The 21,332-nt window shown below is 44.5% G+C and overlaps 1 protein-coding gene and 1 long non-coding RNA gene across 3 annotated transcripts in view; one reads left to right on the top strand and one right to left on the bottom strand.

The window, feature by feature from the left end:
• Positions 1 to 9,840, top strand: part of LOC109504544 (uncharacterized) — a 40,426-nt gene extending 30,586 nt beyond the window's left edge. Inside the window, exons 5-7 of the long non-coding RNA XR_003112867.1 lie at positions 591 to 721; positions 8,191 to 8,299; positions 8,502 to 9,840. This is a non-coding gene — a long non-coding RNA (uncharacterized LOC109504544). The remainder of the gene's footprint in view (positions 1 to 590; positions 722 to 8,190; positions 8,300 to 8,501) is intronic.
• LOC105190613 (CUGBP Elav-like family member 2) overlaps positions 1 to 21,332 on the bottom strand; it is a 384,647-nt gene that overhangs the window by 15,668 nt on the left and 347,647 nt on the right. The window lies entirely within an intron of this gene.

Here is a 21,332-nt window from a genome sequence, read left to right as displayed (position 1 = left end):
ATGCACGCAGCCATAGTAGCGCGAATTGAAATTGAGCATACGTCGATTTATAGCGCGCGCATCCATAGAAGTCGATATCGAATTCATACGGTGCGCGCGTGTGATCGTGTTTCTGGAAATCATCACGATGCTTTACGTATAAATAATTATAGCATGTGAATCTGATAAACGATACCGCGATATTGCATCTTGTAGCGCTCGCTTTGTAACAAAATATAGTAAACGATGATACCAACGACGCATATTTCTCCGAAATGTAATCGTGAAATGCGGGTGTGATAACTACGTACATAATATGCTTTCTCGAAGAAATATGAGCAAAATGGATTGGATTCGCCAAAATATAACATCATACGCAACGGAAAATTTTAGTTTCGCATCAAGTCCACAATAGGCCGTCAAATAGGCTGTTGTCCTATATGTAATGCAATAAATATTACTCAATGCTGAATGTTTCTATTGTGTCCTGCGATGACGAGCGACACGCGGAGCATGTGTATAGATTAGTTATCATTTCCGTCGGATGATTAAAATATATTTCGTCGACTCTTGAAATATATAATATAATAAATCATGCGTTTTTTTTTCAGATCAAATCGTCGTATCCACGCGAGTCAGTGTCAGTGGCAGTGTCAATGCAAGTGAATATTCGAAGTGCCACCATGGAGCAACCGGGAACCAGGAAGTTGAAAGGAGGAAATAGACAGACATATATTTTCAGGTATGTAAAATCATACAGTACAATTTAAAAAATCATACAGGTGATTCCCAAGTTTAAGAAATGTTTAACGAATTTACGGACAATAAAGAAATACTCCAGTCGGAATTTAGGTCGGTATTCATCATTCGACAACTAATTATCAACTTTTTAATCTTCTATTTAGCATCTTCTTTTTAATCTTTTATTTAGCAATCTGTACTTATTCTTATCACATTATTTCATACAATAAGAAAAATGAACCCAAGTGAAATATTGAAATAATCGAATAATAAATAATTCTGGAAAGTATCTTTTTTTAAACTTACCATGAGCAAAATGGCAATAAATAACTGTTTGTATAAAATCAAAGATAATAACTTGTAAAATATTGTATTTCAATACAATTGAATTGTCCTTAAGATATGATAAGATTTCCAGGATTAATATAGAAGCAAAATTTCAATTCGGGTCTCGCGGAAGTGTCACTCACGTTTCACATATTAGAGTGCATAATGATTAAGCATATCTGTATGCTTATTCTCATCTCACGACTCAAGAAAAGATTAATCGGTATCGCTTATTATTATTATATACACTTCAATTCTCGACGGTTTTCGCATTATTCCACGTCACGGTTGCACTGACGTCGATTTCCGCGCGGTCGTAAATCCCGAAACGTGACTCTGCTCGGGGAATTTGCTTTCCTATACCAATCCAACTCAACCGGGTGAAAACCTCCTGTGACAGCAATGTAACCCTTTGCGTTTGCAACCCTTTGCATTTAACGAGTCGTATTCAAGGGTTCGCGTACGGCCAAAATGTTCCCGAAAAAAAAGGAAAAAGGGAAAAAAACACACCGAGGCACGAGGATCAAGGGAGGTCCACAACCAGAGGTTGATCCGCGCCGCGGATAGGAACGGCGTGGACGGAAAGGGCGCCGGATATATCGGCCTGGGTCACGGCAAACTCGTCTGCAGTTAACGATTTAATTAATTTCGCAGCCCCTAGCGGCGGCGGACCGGATAGCCGCGGTTACCGGCGACGGATCGGATTTCCCGCGGAAATCGAATGAAAATTTTAAACCCGCGCGCCTCTATCCCTTCGTGAGGAAAATACGGTGTAAAAAGGCAACCGGCGGGCCGGCGGAGGAGGGAAGAAGCGGAGGGACCACGCGCGGAAGGGAACGGAAGACAAATTCTCCCTCCTTCCTCCCCCCACTGGCGTTCCAGCGAAACTGCGGCCTTCGCGGAATGTTTATTAAATACCGAAGGTGCTGGTTTCCCCGTCCCCCTTCTCTTCCTTCGTCCTCTCGGACGGACCGAAATTTTCCGTCCGTTGCAAACCGAAAGGGACGAGTATTAACCGCGCATCCGTGCGAAGGCCAACGTATCGAGTATTCGGGGATCGATCGGGAGGTGGAGTCGCGGTCGACCGGGGAAATAAGGAAGTCGGACGAAGAGGCCGCTCCGGTATCGTTGATTTAATTCGCACGCGAGAGTAATACGCACGATCGACCGGGAAGTGAAATCGAATTATTGGCGGAATAGATCGGGGGAGAGAGAGAGAGAGGGGGGGAGGGAGAGGGGGGAGAGAGAGAGAGAGAGAGAGAGAGAGAGAGAGAGAGAGAGAGAGAGAGAGAGAGAGAGAGAGAGAGAGAGAGAGAGAGAAGAGAAGAGCGACTTCGAGCAGCCGTTCGCGCGAAAATGTCGCGCAGGATATTTACGAAGCTGGCTATCAAGGGGAGGCGATTTGGCTGGGAAAGAGTTTGTCCTGTCGTTTGTAAATTGCTCGCTAAAACGATACGGAGGACATCTCGGAATTTTTGTGTGCGCTATCATTGTTATATTTTTGCGATCGTCACATCGCACGGATATCGCATGACGCGCATGATGTGAAAGAAAGCTAGAACGAGATTCTCCGTTTCTCTCGCGATAAGATGTAGTATAAATATTTTCGCATTTTAAAGCATGCGGCCTCGCGTGGGCCGCAGAATAATCTCGCAAATAATGATAATGCGCGACACAATGACGTCATCGTCACTTTTACAACGATAATCAATCATTCAATTAAACACGCTCGAACCGACCCGTGTCGTAATCATCACCACGTGTTATATATATTGTTAATCGCGGCGCGGAATTATTTTGCCGTTCCGCGCCGCAACTATCGGGTTAAAATCGGCAGGGCTTATTACCGGTTGGACGTTTCGAAACGGTGCCATTAATCGCGGAAATAAAACAAGAGGCCTCGACACAGAGACAGTGACGTAACTGCATTTGTAATGTAATTCACGTGCAAACTAGGAACGGCGTCACGCCGCCGCCGGATCATGCAGTCGGATATGAGATGTAGATCGCGCCTGCCGGAATGTTTGCCTCGCACCGAATGTTCCGTTAGGACATCTACGGCATGTCGTCGTTCGAATACGTGCGTCGATCCGATCGATCGTACTTCTTCGTAAGGTCGGTCCGGTGTACGTACGGTAAATCGCGAACTCTTTCGCTCTCCTACAGGTACGGGACGGCTCGCGGATCGCTCCCGATCGTCGATTAGAATTCTAAGAGATATACGACACTCCCGCATCGCTTTCGAATACGTACGGCGTACGTTTGCCGGTATGAAGGATTAACTGTCTGTTGCATTATTCAATGGCCGGTTGATCGAAATTCATCTTATCTGAAAGTTCCGTGCAGTGCAAACTTGGGAATGATAAATGCCCATATCGCTCGCGTGCGGAATAAATCTGATAAATGTGAAGTGAGACAACGATTACGACGTGTCGATACTTTTACACACATTGTATAGGTACAGGTATACGTACGATAAGAAAACGTCCGGCGAACGGTGGAAAATAATAAATCCGATCGACTCGCGATGCAAATCAGAGGGTCAATAATCGGAATCATTTTGATGCCGTATTTCGCTGAGCTCACATGGCGAGAATGAATTTTCGGCCGCATCTCAGGCGAGGTCAGTGAGGTGATAATTTGCAGTTTCCTCGCGTTCGCGAGAAAGCGTTTGCACGATACAAACAGGTGTCCGGACGCTTCCGCAAACGAAACGCTCGCGGCCGGCCGGTGACCAATGCGGTCGTTTCTGCTCGATTCAAGCTCCTTCTATGCATCTCGCGAGTCCATTCACGACGACGACGCATGCAATTAAATCGCATTTCGCGGACGTGATAAGTTTCCCAACGGATTCCCAGACCGGGCGCTTTCGAATCGACCCGGACCGATACGCAACCCTAGCGGCCCTTTTCTCTCTCCCGTCCTCGTTCGATGAAAGAGAGAAAGAAGGAGGAAGAGAGAGAAGCGGGGAGAGAGAGAGAGAGAGAGAGAGAGAGAGAGAGAGAGAGAGAGAGAGAGAGAGAGAGAGAGAGAGACTCGACTTTGCTTCTTTTTCTCGCGCACAGCGGCGCGAAGCACCTGAGATATGTCGCGAATGAACCGGCGGTTCTTACAAGCTGTAGAAAAAGACCAGTGCGAGATTAAGATCGTGCATGCAAATGCGAACAGGCGAGGGAACAGCAGCAGCAGCAGCAGCAGCAGTGGAATTTCGCTGGAAGGTCTTTCGATGCGCCTTTTCTGAGATGCGGCACGGGAAAGAGTCGCTACTCGATACGCATCGCCGGAAGCGTAGCTCTTTGATTTCCGCCAGAGTTCGTTCTCTAAGACCGCTCGTCTCGTTTGTCGAAGATCTCTTTCCCCTCTTCCTTCTCCTTACCCCCTTGTCGCCGTATTACCCGAGTGAAACTTCGAAATCGAGGACCGTGCAAAAGTGAAAACTAAGTTGTCAAGCGATTCTTGACTCTTCCAGACGCTGATTATCTTTTTAACTTTCGAACAAAAGTGTATATCAAATTTAGTCCACCAAACGCATCTCCCACACTTTGTTCCTTGGAGTTTTCGCAGCTTATACGCTGATTATACGCGCGAACTCAAGAGATAACTAATTTAATTGAGATTGTGATAATTATGCACGAATGAAGGCGCACGAAGGAAATGAAGGAAATGCGCGGTGAATGTGAGAGCACGCAGAAATAGAAAGTGTAGTTGTCAGGCTATGTCTTTCGAGAATTTTCATTATCAGCCGATTTAAATTCAGAACGCACTGCAAAGCTTGGCCGAATGTTCGCGAGGCGAATGTATCTCGAAACTATCTCTTATGGCAGCTCTCTTTACTAGGCTGTAGCGGAGCTATCCGCACGGCGGAAAAGTTTGCGAAACGTGAATTTTAATTAAAAAGATTTTTGTCGCGTCGCATAATCGTTACCCGCTCTATGAATACTGATTATTAATAATCATCCTGGCCCTTCCCGCCGACTCACGAATGGTTATTGGGAAAGATTAGATTCGTATCATCGCTGTTCGCATATTCGTAACGTGCGACCGCGTGTAGTCTCGCTCTGAAAAAGATTCTCGTCCTGTTAGCACTTTGGCTTTTAAGTCACGCTTGGCTCTTGAGTTTCTTTTAAGAAGCGGGAATTGATTCTGTTAATTTAATTGCCACGTTTATACACACACGTCAGGTGCATGCGCTGCTTTCTGTTCGTACAGCATGATTCGCGAGATTGTAACTATTCACGAAACCACGAAATCTATGAAACTTCAATTAGGATCCAGCGCAACCCGAATGTGGGATTAAAAACGCGCAAATCGGCGCGTCGAGAGGCCGCGAAATCAATGTGCTCGCAGTGTGTCCGACGACAATTTGTAAACTTTCCAATTTCTCGGTAGTAAGAAATCAAAGGACAGCTGGTTAAAAAGCTGACTCCAAGCTAACGTGTCCAAAAATAATTTCTTAAATTAGGGATTGAATAAAATTCGCCGCCAATCTGGCAGCGATGCACCGACAGGTGTGTCCATCTTGTGTTTGATCACAATCATACGGTTTGTTCATTAGTACGTCGTCGACGAAGCTTCCAGGAAATGACGTCAGAAATAGGTAGGCGATTTATAGACAGCTCGGAATTTCGATTAGCGAGGCGCTTTGACGTTTGCAATAATAAGACGGTAAATTAACGCTTTACGACGCACAGGATACAAAGGGGACAATTATCGTCGTGTTTGATGGAATGACATTCGCAGACAGCGGTCATAACGCGATTGTGCGGACGCAATGGTCCAACGAAACACAAACCAATCCCCGTCGCTATGATTAATATGTAGACAGTGACAAACGAGTCGGTTAGCGAAGGCACCTGCGAACGAACGAGACTGCCTTAGAGCGTGCCTGCGTAACTGTCCTAGTTCTCGCTCGCCGAGCTGACCAGTGTATTATGATTTCGCTTCAATCGCGCGTAAGATATGCAATTTGCCGTACTTCGCTGAAGTTCATATTCTACTCCGCGCGCGCGGCGCGGATTTAATATCACGCGAAGTAACTTAATCTTGATCAACACTTCAGCTGTTCGTCCCAAAAATAGAACAAAGTTTCGGAAAGCGGCTTTAGATTGGGGACGATCCCTTGCCCGCTAAATTCGACATACGTTGTGACATATTCATCGTGAAAATTTAATCGGGAAATAGCCGACTGGTTTGTCGATACGGAAGCTCGAGAGCGCGCGAAAAGAGACTTTCCCCGAGAAAAATCTCGCGAGCCGGCGAGTGAAACTGATTTCTGCGGAATGAATGTTTCTCGCGGCGCTCGCTGAAAGAAGCAAATATCGTTCTGAATTCCCTACCAGCAACCACATACATTTCGTGGAAACCCTTGTCATCCTTGTGACCACCGAATATCTTCCTCGCGATCGTACAACCGCCGGTGGGAACAAATGGTGCCATAAATCGTGGATCTACCGAGCACCAAGGATCACCATCGTTAAGGACGCGTACGAAGGATACGAATGACACCTCATACACGTCCGAATGGTGGATGAAGTTCGCCGATGTCGCATTTATGCCCGGTGGGTCGCGAAGACCCATAAACGGGGTACGTTAATTGGTCATTTGTATGGGGTCCGGTTCCTCGTGTTGTTTCCGGTTGCCTTCTGTATTCGACGCTTCGTCCATTATATACACTATCCTTATTCTCTTACTTCACGTCCCGCCGGAAGAGACTTCACGTTTTCTATGTAAGGTTCGTCCGCGGTCTGTGTTGTCCCTTCGTCATTATTTTCTTTCTCAAAGATATACCGCTCGTTTTTTTTTCCTTTTTGTTTCAGCGTAAATGACAAAGCGTCTCGGTGACATATTTTTGAGAGGGAACCATTTTTTATGTATGTAATTTGGGTCATGGTAATTGTCGCTCGAAAATTACATAAAAGTTTAAAATAAATAAATTTGACGATCAGAGTTGTATATTTAAATTACATTTAAAATGATCGCGCGGCGTTAAATGTTCGAAAAGTTGAATAAAATCACATTACAAGTTACATTGTTATTATACATCTCGCTTGTCTCATATTGCGTAATATTTTGTAATATTGCGTGACTCGTGTCTCTCGCTGCTTGTTCCAAGCATATCTCTACTCGTGAAATCGTCAGCGTGCGCATATTTGCCCGTACCTTTTTATCTGACAGATCCCCGAAACGTTCCTCGCATACGAAATCGACTACTTTCAAGGGCCTCAACAAAGAAACGGCTCCTCTATCTCTTTCTCTCTCTCTCTCCCTCTCAGGTACTTTCCTAAAATAATTTCTTGTGGCCTACATCGCCTTCTTTTACCGACTTTCACGACATGGCGGAACGTGTATGTAGCTCTTGCATATAGCTTTAATTCGTCATAGTCGACTTTTTTACCGAGTCAATAATAGCGTCTAAATTTACAGTTATTGATGCAAAACTGATTTTTATTTATCTGAAAGTAGATGCATGAGATTCTATCAAAAATAATACACATAATGGGATTAAATTGAACAATAAACATTCTATATGCATAATTCTTGCATTATTTTTATACTGATATTGTCAATATAATTGATCCAATATAATTGGACATATGTAATATAATTGTACTATATTGGAATATATAATATAATAGGACATTCAGATAGAATTAAGAAATTAAAAAGTAATAGAACAGAAGTAAACAAACATCTTGTACAAGAATATGACCAAAACACGCACAAAAACTACGTGACAGTTGCGCGACCTATACACGATCTATACACGATGATGTTTCGTAGGCACGCTACGAAATCATAACAATGCCAGACGTGGCTGAGTGAAGACGTTAGACGATACGGTCCGTTATTTCTGATTTTATTTGGATTTTATTTCTGATTTTATTTGGTTAATAAAAGTTTTCGTAGAACAAAAATCTATAGTATTCTACGCTACGATTATCATATTAAAAGTTTACCATCGCGTACAACGGCAGTAGTGCGATATTTGGAAAGGTATCTTTCATGTTAAATTTTTTTAATTTTACGAAATCAAATACGATATCGAATTCTCCTATTCGTATTTTTATTTCATCTGACGAGGAATGAAACGAGGAATTTTATTGCTATCGTACCCAATCAGGAAAATTATCTCTCTGATTTCAGGCAACGCTGGCGATCTCGCGACAGATGCAATTTCGGAAGGTGCAATTTCGATATGAGAGGATGGCAGTACCGGAGGATCCGGTTCGGGCCAAGCAGGGTTGGCTCGAAGGTAAATTCACATGTATTCGTTATACTATTCTTCTTCTTAACTATTTGAGTCAAAAATTGAAATCTAGTGTGGCAGTATATCATAGAGTGATTCAGTTTACGAGCATAAAAAGTTGTTTTTCAAAATTTCGTAATCATATATGAATTTGTTTGCCAAGTCAAGTCTCTAAATTTAACCGACAATATTACGTTCTGTATTCCAGATTTGAGTAGCAGCATGTGGCTGACCCTGATATCTGGCGACGTTTGGTGAGTCAAAAAAATGAATGATAATTATTTAAGGTGATAGATTCATAAATGGTAGAAACTTCCAATAAAGTCAGTGCGATTTACCTTGTACATTTATACATACAAAGTGGATTTTTGTATGAAATATGCTGCTCGGGACAAATAGGGCATCGTTTTTCTATACCAAACATCCATTTCAACATTTTATACATATTCGAAGTGTCAAATCTTTTTAGTGTCAATATTTCTTTTCTTAATTCAAAGTATTATACTGGTGTGCTTGAGATTATACAATTGTTTAACAAATTTTATACAGTGCAATTACCTAATTGTTCCGAGTAATGCAAAATGCGCATTCGAATTGCGCAATTACGCGAGCAATTTGCAATTATCTCGTTCGCGTTATTAGATATTCCCATCAGCTTTTAATTCGCGATTTTCTATTCTTACGTCTTACGTCGCGATTATTTCATTCATGTATTTCAATCCACGGTGTTTATTACTTGTTTACGCACGAGTAACTTTACGGATGTGTTAAGATGACACAATAACATGAATTCCATGATTTCGCCATGATTTTGTCGGAACAGGAAGTCCGTATTTTGAAACGTATAAACAGGAGATTAGTTTTTCAAATATTTTCGCCTAAAATATGGCGATCTTTAGTTTATAATTTTTACACGTGACTTACTGGTGTCTTTGATACTAGTGAGTCTAATATACCAAACTTTATCGCATCGTGATAAATAACGAATTCGTAAATTTTAATTTCGTTTCTAGAAGTCTAAATCCTCCTCTTTCGACAGAAAATTTGTTATCGATCTGTCAAAATATTGCTCCATTCTTAATACAAAATTTATAAATCTCGTTCCGACATAAATTAAAATACATTTCAACAGAACCACCGATTCGTTAAATATTCATTAAATTCTGTTAAAACACGAATGTTAATCGCGTCGCGATCGCGGTAAAATATAGGGAAGTGCAATCACAACGTGGAATGTTACGAGACACAAACTGGACGCTGCGGAATTGCAGATCTGGAGAAAGGTGGACCTGGTTGGACCTGAGTAAACCTGACTGGACGTCGATATACTTCACAACAAAATGGTGAGTGCTGAATTTCTGCACTCAAAAAATATTACATAATATAGTGCATGCACGACAGTAACTCGCACTGATTTTTAAGGAAAAGAATAGGAGCAAATATAAACTGCCGTTTAACACACTGTCGACCATATTAGTTATCAATTTTAATATGTTTCGTAGATTATGTACATTTTTCATGAGTTATTCGCAACAAACAGTATCTCAAAATTTTTATAATTTTTTTATATTTTACAATAAAATTTTAATAACAAGAATATTATTATTATGAAATTTAAGAATGAAAATCATCGGAATTTGAATTATCAGAAGTTTAAGCTAACCGGAGTGCCAGTAATCGATATTGTAAAACAGGGAGATTTGCCCGAACAATCGACAGTTTGTTCAATCTAAGTATTCGGATCTAATATCCGGGTAAAGAATACTACAGTTTAATTCTGGTAGTACATTCTGGAGCGTGTATAATTTAGAACTGTAAGATTCGCAAATGTTGATTCAATTAAAATTTAAATCTCTATTGATGCTTCAGAATACACAACTGCTACCTTTGCTCTTACAACTCCATCCTTTTCATTCCTTTGAATCTCCAAATCCAATCGAATAATAAAAAATAAATAAAGAGAATACAAAAGAGAATACAAAAAATACAAAGTCTACTTTAATTATCTATTAATCTTCATGAAATTATTTAATATTTATTATGGATATTTTATCGATAGTTAAGAATTATGAGTAAAAATTAAATGTAGAGATAAATATAAAATGCAGAGATAAATATAAAATATACAAATATTAAATAATTTCGGAGCATCAAAAGAGAGCAATAACCTCTAATCTCATGTGTTCGACAGAATTTGTATGTTAATATAAAACTAAAATTTTGACTCAGCTATTGATATCGCAATATTTATTATTAGTTAATGATATCGTTTGATTCTTATTGACCACATTATTTATTAATTTTTGCAAATTGGTTAATGACGAAACTTAACTATTTACAATTAAAAAGATAGTTATTTATCATTTTCGTATTAAAACTTTTGATTTTAAACTCTAGAATGTGCTATTGAGTTATTGTATGATGATTTCAATATGACGTCTTATATAATGAAAGAGCAGAAAATTTTCTGCAAAACAGATATATATATGTATATATATATATATATATATATATATATATATATATATATATTCATATAATGTTTTTGACAATTTTTATGTGATGTTTATATGATGTTATATATGATTTTATATGATGTTTATGATTGTTATATCATATTTGCGAAAAATTTTTTATTACAACTTGATTACATTGATTTATGAATACGTGAATTTAATTATGCATTTATGAATATTATCCAATCTTTATAAGTTTAGCGTCAGCGAGACGCATTTAGACGTAACAATGATAAATTGTTTTAAACAGATCCTTCTTTTTTCACCTACTCGATTACTATAAGCCGATTAGACGGAAATTAGAATCTCGTGAATTTAATCTACGCAGATATATCTACAATCGCCATATCCTAGAAAAGATTTACGTAGTAATCAATATTAATTCGTTACTTGATATATATGCAAAACATGGGTATCGGGTAGTTATGATTACGTGGAAATTTAATCACATATTGACGTTTGAAAGTCTCATGATATACATGTCGCTATTGATAGACGGTTATTTATTCAAACAAGTTTGTCTCGATGCAAGATCCGAATATCCGAGATATCAAACGCGCATATATCTAGTATAAGTTCATTAAGTTGTCACATATACGTATGTCTGACATAAAACCTCTGAAGCTCGCGTGTATAATCGACGTAAAACAGTGTTTGCTCGCAAAGGCTGGTTTTTCCGTCGGATGTAACCGTAGGATTATCGCGATAAACATGGACGCGTCACGACCAACAGCTAGGATCCGCGAACGTTTTAAATCTATTTCCGCGCGAGGTTTTTCATCTCTTCGGAAGAACTGACATCCCGATGTTTCGCTTAAACTACAAGCGCGGCGATTGTTTTAGCAGAATATCCCCTCGACTGTTATCACGTCCGAAAGATCCCACGGACACGGCGGACACTAATCCCCGAGCGCGTTTACTTATCATATGCATGTTGCCGCGCAAAACCCCGCATGAATATGTAAAACGCGGGTCATCCGCAACGCGTTCTTCGCAGGGAACGAAATTGTACACCCGCTAGAGCGCGAGCGCGAGAAATCACCTACGTTTCCGAGACGAATACCGACCGATCTTCGAAATCCTTGTTCGCTGTTTCGTACTGCGTTCGCGTCGCGCGGCGAAACTGCAAACGGAGCGAGCTGAGCCGACTCGATTGCCGGATAATCGTCGGTAGTCCCGATAATCGCGTAATTACTCGGCACGCTCAACCGTAATCGTTCTCCGCTCGCTGCAATAATAGGCACATCGACGACACATTGCTGAGCGTACGCAAGTTGCGCGATCGTTGAGAATCGCGAACGTGTTAACATTTTTTTGTTTCGAGTATGCCGTCTCTGCTGTAGCTAAGGACATTTCACTTAATAACTCCACGTGCGACACTGAGTGGCAATTAATAATTGATGAGATATCTAAAGTTCTCAAGTCAGTTATCAAGGAAACGACTCGAATACAAAGTCCGGCCGTCGTATAATGTTTCAGGTTTTATAAATTTTTGAGACTTTGACCGCGACACGTGACGCATACAAGTACACTCGTGTTTTTAATCCTGGCTCACTACAAATAGGATCTCGTAACGTGTTTTCGTTGGCTAATGTTTGTTGATATGCGAATACGGCATAGGCGAATGATCCGAAAGGACACGGTATATTCAGCAAAGTGCTGCTCTTGCACGTGCATCTTTTTTGCACAGCACTGCTCTCGCATCTTCCTCGCACAGTCGATGTGATGTCGGAGGGTAGAGCTTTGGAAAGACGCGGACGCATAAATTTATAGCGTCCTCTGTAATTCGAAGATAGGATACACAGGGGAATATCGTGAAATTGCGCGTACACGAGACTTGATATCGCAGCGACCCAATAAATAAATGCTTCCCGCGCTAGCGGTTAATTAACCACGGAAACACGGCGCGAGGGGACATCGTGAAATTGTATTTGTACAGCTGCAACGTAAGTTCTTACATAAAGCCGGAGTGTAACGCGTCGCAACGACACACGGGTACCGTATGAATTCACAGAGCATTCCTAGCCGACACGGCGGCTAATATTCCACGCGGCCGAGCAACGCACACACACACACACATACACACGCGCGCGCGCGCGCGACGCAAATGAGCGCGTTGAAAATAAGTCGCGTAAAGTTGCTTTCGCAACGACGCGACGGACGACGTGGTGCACACCTACATTGCAGTCAGAAGATAACGGCCTGGCGACGACGTTAGGTGTGCGAAGCGTTGCATTTGCTTGCGTCCGTTTGTCCGTTTGTCCGTTTGTTCGTTCGTCGAGAGTCGAGAAGTCTGAGAAGCGAGAATGTTTAAGACACTCTTGGCGCGAGCAGGCGTTCGGTGCGATTACGTGTCGCGTTAAATTAAAACGGAGAAATAAAACGAGCATATCGCGCGCTCATCGTGCTCACGGTGGCGATAAAACATCGGCTCAGTCGATGCTCGGGCGAGAACTAGAGAGCGAATTTGGCGAAACGTAAAATAGTCGGGAAACTCGGTCAACTCGTTCGGAGATAGTTCTCCTTCCGCTTGATTTACAACGAATCGTTGCTGAGATATTATATAGATAATCCGCCGGAGCTCTAAATTAATTCGCGACGCAGTCGAGCGTCTACCTGTCTCTCGGTCTCGCACTCGTCTCGGTCTCTCCGCGGTCGTCGCGGTGTCATTTTCTGTCTTCGCGTCGCAAATTCCCGCGAGCGCGTTCGAAAATTTAGGATTAGGAACGTGCGGGAAAATTTAGGACCTTAACGGTACTCGGCCGGTGCGTCCGAGTCTAAACGCGTCGTTGTCGGTGCACAGCTTGCCGAGTTCTGATAAGTGGGTTGCTACAGGTAGCCCGTTCCTCGCGCGTCGAACGCGCCACTCGTACGTGTACCTGTCCGCGCAAGAGCGCGCAATGGCACACGACTGTGCACACATATACACACACACACACACACACGCGCGCGCGCGCGCGCGCACGAGCGCGTGGTACGGTACCATGATGCGGAGGAGGTAGTGGAGCAACCAGCGGAGAATCTAGCTGGGGAGGTAATCGCAATCCCGTCTTGTGCAACCGGATGGCCGCCGATTTCTACGGAACCGTTCGCTTCGTCATACATGAGAGAAAAAGAGAGAGAGAGGGGAAGAGAGAGAGAGAGAGAGAGAGAGAGAGAGAGAGAGAGAGAGAGAGAGAGAGAGAGAGAGAGAGAGAAGAGAAAAGCTCGTCGGGGTCCGGCGAGCTCGACTCTCCGACTCGATTCGGATCAAACGACTCCGCCGGTATCGACCTGACTCCTTCGAGTGAAATCTCCGGCCTCGCAGAGGGAAAACGTTCTCTCTCCAGATACGATCTGAAGTTCCCTTCGCGCGCGCGCGCCGCTTCTTTGCAGTACCTGAGACCCGTGGTCGCGACTAGCGTCGTCAACGACGACGACGACGACGACTTCGCTTCACCCTATGTCGCTATTCCGCCGACCGGAATTGCCTTGATACTCTCTCGTGGTTCACCTGGTTGCGCGATCGCGTCAGATCGATGTACACAGAATCGTGCACGGTCGACATGGGAAACTTAGGATGTGTCAGGGCGATTTTACGCGGTGCTTTCTCTCGGTACGGTTGCGGTTATAATGACAGGACAATTGACGTTAAGGTAATCGAGAGATCACTCGTGATCGTCGTTTCGCTACGATTCTTCTGTAAGATTTCGTCTTTGTTCCTTTACCTCCCAGGTTTGCTGCGGGAGAGAGATTCGGTCAGAGAATGAACTGTTATCTCCACCATGGCTTTCGGCTGGCTTTTCGTTAGGTGTGTATCGTTAAAGTCGGCGCAGAAATTGGAGCAAATAGAGCTCGGCTGCAGCCACGGTCGCGTTCATTTATGAAACGCGAGTATCTTAAATATTCCCGCGGGGATCACGCGGATACGCGTGACACAAAGTCGTCCCTCGTCTATGTGATTATAATTTTCACATCGAGACCGGCACAGACACCACGGGGCTATCAATTTTATTCGCGACGACTACAATTACTTTGGAGTATCGTTTACACACCGCAGTCATTACACACCACGGCTCGCGTTCTCGCAGCGATCATTAAAATTCGACGACGTGCTTTTGAAGGGATACGATTTCCCCGTGACTTCAAATGTGTCAGCTATGCCGGCGCTGTGGAAAAATGTCGCGGATTTCCCCCGAAATGCATACATTTCCCCGCGCTTGGAATCTCTCTGCTGACTTCTAAATATTTCCGACCTATATTTATTGCTCCGCTAAAAGGAGTAGAGCGCACTCGGAGCAGGAAGGGATTCGGAGGAGGGAAGGAGGAACATGTTCGCGCGCAAAATACTTTCACGCGGCGTTTCTCTTCTGGGTGACGCGCAGGAGAGCTCCGTGAAGTCACGGTCATTACTCAAAGACGTGTGCTCGCGACGGGACCTGGTCGATCGCGGAAGTTACCGAATAAAACGTCGCATCTGACATTTCGGCGCCGAGGGACGCGTTCAGTGCTCAGAGACGGCGCTATTCTTATAATTCATTCCGCGAAATTCCCTCAGTCGAGATCGCGCCTGTGTTTGCACGTAGCGTTACGCAAACGCCCGCGGGCCGTTGTTTTGCACAGGTTGAGAACGCGGAGAGTTACGAACGTGTACGTTTTCAAGGACACGCCGTTGTGGTCTCGTGCGCCTTGTGCCGCGCTCGAATGCATCCGCAGCGCGAAATTCCGGCATCGCCGAGCGAAAAAGACACAATGACTTGGTGCGCGTTGCAGCGGCTCGGCCAGACGGCGCGCGGACGTAATTACCTTCGGCGAAACAACGCTATTCGCGATTATTGCACTCGGCTATTTTCGGAACGCATAATTCTCGGCGTGGCATGTAAACTAACTGGACCGTGTTGCGGAATATATCGCTCGCGCGTGCGCGCGCGCGCGCGCGCACTGGCTCTCCTTCTCGTCGGCGGTTCTTTCGTTTTTTTTTCCTTGTTTTTTTCCTTTACGAAATTACACCTGCGCCGCGTCGATCGTCGGAACGACGTCGTTAGCACAACGCACGCGGCGGCCCGGAAATTTATCGTTATCGAGCGTCGCGACTTGCGCCTTCGCGCAGTCTGCCACGCGAGACAGTACAACGAGCGATCCGCTCAAAGATTCGCGTGGAGACTAGGCTCTTTGTGAGAAAGAAAACGCCCCCCGCGTCTCAGAGGAGCACGATGCAGCTCTCGCGTTGCATAAACGGCGCGCGACGATTCGCTATGCGCGCGCGTCCTGGAATTTTACAGAGACCTGGGTAAGGAGGACGCGCAGGGAAAAGGAGCGACGCGTGCTGACGTACGTTTCAAATTTCAAGGTTGACGCGTCGTCGAAGCCGTTGCCGAGATCGCGATTCCTACCATCGGCCGAGCGACGTTGTGAGCGCGGCGAAGAGAGAAGGATCGCTCGCGGTTACGAAGGCGACATGCTAATGCGCCTAGACGCCCTCGCAAGATCCTTTTTCTGCCCCCGGCGCGATCATGCGAGCGTAATTAACGTCCTGACGTTAATTCAGCCTTCACCCGTTTTTCAATCGCATGGCTGTCACGATTTCGTCAGGCAACGGTAGTAACTGGGGCTCGCTCTCTCTCTCTCTCTCTCTCTCTCTCCCCCTCCCTCCCTCCCTCCCTCCCCCTCTCTCTTCGCCGCCGCTCGCCGCGGCAGCAATTGCGCTCGCCTGTGCAATTTGCGCGTGCTGCCGCTGCCCGCTGCGTTACGAGCGAGCGCCACGCCGCGCTGCGCTGTGCCACGTTCACGCGACCGTGATCGTGAAACGCCGGCGGTCGAGTCGAAATGCCGGGCATTCGTTATTGGGTCGAGCAAATGAACATCCATGCGAGGCTCGCGTAATTTCTAGTTATTAGTCGGTACGTGCCAGCGGCGTAATTATGGCGCAGAAAGCGGACGTGAAGGAGGAAAAAAAGGGGAAAAATGTTTCGGCGATAACACGAGATCAACGTCGATTTGATTGAAAACTGACGTAATCGTTTAAATTAACATGTTCTGCGCTTTCTCTCTCTCTCTCTCTCTCTCTCTCTCTATCTCTCTCTCGCGTAGATGCCGATATTTATAGCTCCGTCTCGTCCACGACAATACGTGCACGAGTACGTATATATTCAGCTTTTTATATCGGATGTTTAACTTTAAGAATGAGCGGCAGATGTTAATAATACGTTGCATATGCGCGATGTATAATCTCAATAAATCAGAGCAGCATTTAGTACTGTACGCGCGGTAGAAATAGGTTGAGTAAAATTAGATTAAGCAGAAACGAGTCGAATAGTTAGAAATAAATAAAGTTGACTTCAACATACTTTTTTACAATGCTAAGGAATCGCGATCGCGTTTCGATGTTTCGATTTAATCAGATCTTTAGACCAGAGGAGAAAAATCGTGTGATGCGATAGAGCTAAAAAGACAATTATGGCATGGCAAGTATTAATAGAAACATGCAAATGTGTAAAAAGTGTACGCAATTGTGACGGTGACGGAGGGATGTTTACTAGACTTGGCATTTACACGGTAGATGTTATAAAATTGATAATCGAAAATACACCGGGTACTTTGTAGCACATGCTCGATTTATAATTATTCTCTCGCAGAAAGCGTCGCGACATAAATATTTAGACGAGTGTCATCATGTAATTTACAGTCGAATATACAAAGAAACCGCCACGTTAGATCGACGCAAGTCATGTCGCTGCTGTAGGAGACTACTATTTCTATATTTAGCGCACGTTTATCAGCGACGACCCATTTAAGGGTAATAAATACCCGACCTCTCCTTCGAATGCAACGCGATAAATATAATTCCGAATGCAATATGAGGTATTCTTGCACGACGTTGTGTAAAACCGTATTTTGTGTCGCGGGCGCGAGTACGAGAATAATACGACAACGCTGCAGCAGATTATTTAATTTCTGCTCGTGCAAGATCGAATTGGTATACTTGTGATTTACGAATTATCTTTTGTGAAAAAAAAAAAAACTCTATTCCTCGCGTTTAAAACCTCGGAATGCATAAAACCAGTTTCTCCTAATAAGCGAAATATTCTGTCCCAGTAATTTGTGAGATTTCCTTCGTATCTGCTATGGAAGAGGAGGAAGAATAATTCGCGTCCGTTTGAAATCAATTGAGCGCAATCATAATTCCACAGCCTACCGGCTGTGATATGTGATTCGAATTTTTCTCGATAATGTCCGTGCAAACTTGTTTGCTATATTTAGTTTGGTTTCTTTAGCATTAATTATAAATAAATCGTTAACGATGGAAAATAACGTAGAGAGAGAGAGAGAGAGAGAGAGAGAGAGACACTGGAGCGGGTTTTCGCGCGTTAGTTTCTAGCCGCGAGATCAACCTGTCGTCATAGCCTTCATTTTCTACCGGCGCGCCCGTAGACGTCTGTGCCTCTTTTTCTCTTTCACGTAATAACGGTCCCCATTGATAAATTTCTGGAGTCTGACCGACCACGAAAACAAGCGTTGCATACAACCGCCGCGGGGGAACCACCTCTTTTTTCCTCTCTTCTTCGTTACAGCTGTTACGCCCTTCCGCATCGCGATTTTCTCTCGCGAGTGCATCGACGGTTGCCATTGAAAAAATAACAAGATATAGAGGAAAAACACGCGACTCTTTTCGACAAAACGCGGGCCAGACTTACAGTATTTACGCACGTTTGATGCTAAACCTGGTTGATTTTTATTTCACGTCTATATCGCAGGTGATTCTTTGCACAGATAAATCTCAGAATTAGATCACGGCAGTTTGAATAGGCAGTCTGATAGCCTTGACGCGAATGTTTCATTTGATAATTGTCGTTGTCATCGTGAATGAAAAATATACAAACGTGTGTATATAAGTAAAGTAAGTAAATCTGTAAATTATCATGGGTAAACTGAAGATACCATGTATCGAATGAGTCCACAGTGCAAGGTGAAAAAGAGGCAAGCTCGCTACGCGAGAGATAACGCGAAGTGAGTTATTACACAGCCGAAATGGTCGGCAAATAGCATGGATGGAAATTAAAGTTGCTATTTGTGGTGGCTCGAAATGGTGATAGCGGAAAAGCGGGAAGAGCGCGGAGCGCTCTATTTTTTAGCGATTTACTCGAGTTCGAGTCGGGCGGGAATTCGCGGAGCGTAACGAATTACGTGATTTTTCAGGGACGGCGCACGAATGGCGATACGAGTGAAAGCGGAACACGCGCGCATGCGAGTCAATGCGCGGAGAAGTGTCACAAGTGAAACACTTGTTCCGCGTCGAGCGATCGAGATCGTTGCCTTGTGCTTCGCGCGACCATTTGAACGGCTGAGAGATCTTTTAAATATTTAGCGAGGTTTTTGCGACTCTACAAGTTCCGACGGCCGCGAGTACAGGTCGAGAGAAGAATAATCTAATAAATATACTCTCGACTTCTTCCATGTTCCTTATAAAAGCAGCGCGGCTTCCGAATGCAAACTTTCCGCAAGCAAATCCGATGTATCAGGATCGGAGGATATCAACTGAACTATAAAATACACGACGCGACACATCGCGAAATAAAAGCATGACGATGAACCGACTGAGAGACGGTTGCAACCGTATAACGCGACTCGAATGATGACAGATTGATTGAACTTGCGATGCTAAATGTGCGGGATTCGTGGCGTGCGGCGGATATTACACGATGTTCGGATGCGCTTGATTTACATGTCGACATTATTCGCCGGCTCGTCAGGTTGCCCTGCTAGTAAGCTTGGCAGAGAGAACAGCTTGTCTCTGCATTCTCTGCATTCGCATAATCGTCAATCTGTCAAGTTTTGCGAAACGGGCCGCAAGGTACTTCGCATCAGTCGAGACACCGTGTGCAGCCGCGAAATGGTGCTTATCGCGCGAGCCAAGCGCGACGCGGGGACGAGTCGTGTTGCCGGGGCCAACGACCACTTCCCGATCAGCTGAGACTAGGTCGCATGTAAATCGCGGAGGAAGAAACGGCAAGCGCCTTCCCCTTGCCATTGCCAATTCATTTCTCGGCGGAACGCAACGTCGGCGACGTCCGCAAAGTCGCTCGTCGCGCGACTTCAGCATTGACCCGGTGGCCCTTGTGTCCGACCCGGCGAGGCGGCGACGGGGTTACTCTCCCTCGGGGTTAACGATTTCCAATTTATGGATCATTCTGCCATTAAACGTCGACGTTCGCGATTTCGAGCAACTCGCGACAATGAGAGAGAGAGACGCGGTACCGTCGCACATGACTCGGCAACCTTGTGAATTCTAGCTTTCGATCGACGTGGCTCGTAAAATCGCGCATAATCTATCCGTGACATAATTTCTACGATGTATTTTTGTCGGTCGCGGTGAAACGACATTTTCACGTATAGCCATATTACGGATTAACGCGCGCGCGATGGTCATTTCGAAACTTCCTTACTCAGAAGTCGATTACTCCGAAACTTGACAAACTAGCGAAATGTGACGAGCGTATAATCCCACGTACGCGCGACTTTGGCTCAGTTTGGTCATTTTCACCCGGTCCCTTCGTATGTGGATCACCGGCGACCACGACGACGACGACGACGACGACGACAAGATCGGAGAGACCGCAAAAGGTACACGCGAAACTGTGACGGCGAAGGGCGCCGTACCTCGCGGTTACGTTTAAATGTCGGCTAAGAAAGTCGTTTCGCCGTCGGTCCACTGACACACTGACGCGGCGACGGTGTCGTCCCGCGTCGCCGCGCGATACCTTAACTTTCTTGGGTTCGTAAAGTTGTACTTTTGCGAGAAACGCTCGAGGGCTTTATATTTCGCGGAATAGAAAACGACGTTGCGCCGTCGCGGAGAGGACACGATGCGAAACGAAACGATGCCTCGCCCTACCGCGCACGGGAAAATTAATTTTTAACATCTCTAAAGAAGCGCACGGTTGCATATTATGTCATGAGAAATATTGCAGCCGGTAGCGATGCACCTGCATCTACACATGAATTTCGTTGAAGAACGTACGCTCATTCCAGCCAGCGTAGCGTACGACGTTCGTTTCTACGCGGCGAACGGACTAACGTCCGTTAATAGGCGGAATAGGCGGATTAAATAAAAACGTTCGTACGCGATTGACCTTTTTTTAAATAATGGAAAATAGTGGAAAATAGAAGTGAGAGAGAATTTCGAGAGGCGACGACGAAGTGTTACGAAAAAGTGTCGGTCGCTTCTTTGCATCACGATACACTTTCGAAAATTGTCAAGCTGGACACCTACCTCATCTTGCAATTATTAACATATTTTGATGAATATGCCTCACCCGTGAATATGCTTCACCCGTGTATTTCTACACGTGTACTCAAGTGTAACCGACAACGGCAGATTCGGCAGCGTTGCGGTAAAAGTAAAGGTTAAACGCGGTTCGCGGTAGACACCTGGTCGCTCAAGCAACTCCGCCGCGAATAATGGTGGCATTTGCACCGCGACGTGTTGCATCTTCCAACGTCTCAATCGACTAATCCCCAACTTTTCCGATCGCCTTGAACGGAAC

The sequence above is a fragment of the Harpegnathos saltator genome, unplaced genomic scaffold (genome assembly GCF_003227715.2).
Source record: "Harpegnathos saltator strain DR-91 unplaced genomic scaffold, Hsal_v8.6 scaffold225, whole genome shotgun sequence".
Taxonomy (NCBI): domain Eukaryota; kingdom Metazoa; phylum Arthropoda; class Insecta; order Hymenoptera; family Formicidae; genus Harpegnathos; species Harpegnathos saltator.
This window is presented reverse-complemented; position numbering and strand designations above follow the sequence as displayed.